Here is a 945-nt window from a genome sequence, read left to right as displayed (position 1 = left end):
ACATAGGTTTGTTTTTTTGGGGGGGGGGGAGGAGGTGTTGGAAGGTTTAAAAACTGTTGGAAGTGGATCAGGCAGGAGTGCTTGTAAATGAAAGAAATCATGGCAAAGACCAATAATGTAAAAGTATTAGTTATGGAAATTACAGGATTTAGGGGCTGACTTATTTCTGAAACAGCTTGTCACAGTACTCCCATTTTGCTCTTTTCCATCTTAAATGTTTCTCAACAACTCATTTTTGATGGTGGTTATTTTGCATATCGGTATCGAGACAACCCAATTTTGGGCCACATATGTTAATGAATTTAAAAATTGCAACAGTTTGCTTGAACTTTTTATTAAAATAAATTAAAATAGCCGTTACTTTTTGCGCTGTAATTTTTGGCTAGTTATTAGCAGGTCCAAAACGTGAAAGTGTTATCAGTGGTAAGAAATTCTTATAGATTTTTTTTTTCCTCTACTGGTTTCAAGAACAGTACCTCTCTGGTGCATCACTTTGAAGATTAGCAACACAAAAAAAATAAACTGAGTTTTGGGATTTGTTCTACCTGGCTTCAATTTAATACCGTTTATAGGTAAAACCACCCTTCCTGTGTTACTGTTTTTGTCTTTTTACTATGACATTGAGTCAAAATATGGGATGAGAGATTTTGAATTTGGAGTCATTTTATGTATGTTAGAAAAGAGTTCTGCCCCAAAATGACCATATAAAGGTACTGAAAATTCGGAAATTCTAAAAAATCAAGTAGGCTTCATGGTGAGTATTCAGATAACTCTTTTGAAAAGTGTCTATAAATGTCCACATACCACAGCAAAACCCTTCCTGAAGGAGTTTTGTGCAGAAAAAGAATAATTTCATGTTAGAGTTGCTCTGGTCTCCCCCGGTATCACCCTTGAAAGGGCTGGGAAGCCAAGAAAAGAACCACAGTTCTACTTCTTGGTCAGTTT

The sequence above is a fragment of the Gavialis gangeticus genome, unplaced genomic scaffold (genome assembly GCF_001723915.1).
Source record: "Gavialis gangeticus isolate Ggan-Ray unplaced genomic scaffold, GavGan_comp1, whole genome shotgun sequence".
NCBI lineage: Eukaryota > Metazoa > Chordata > Crocodylia > Gavialidae > Gavialis > Gavialis gangeticus.
Note: the sequence above shows the minus strand (reverse complement) of the source record.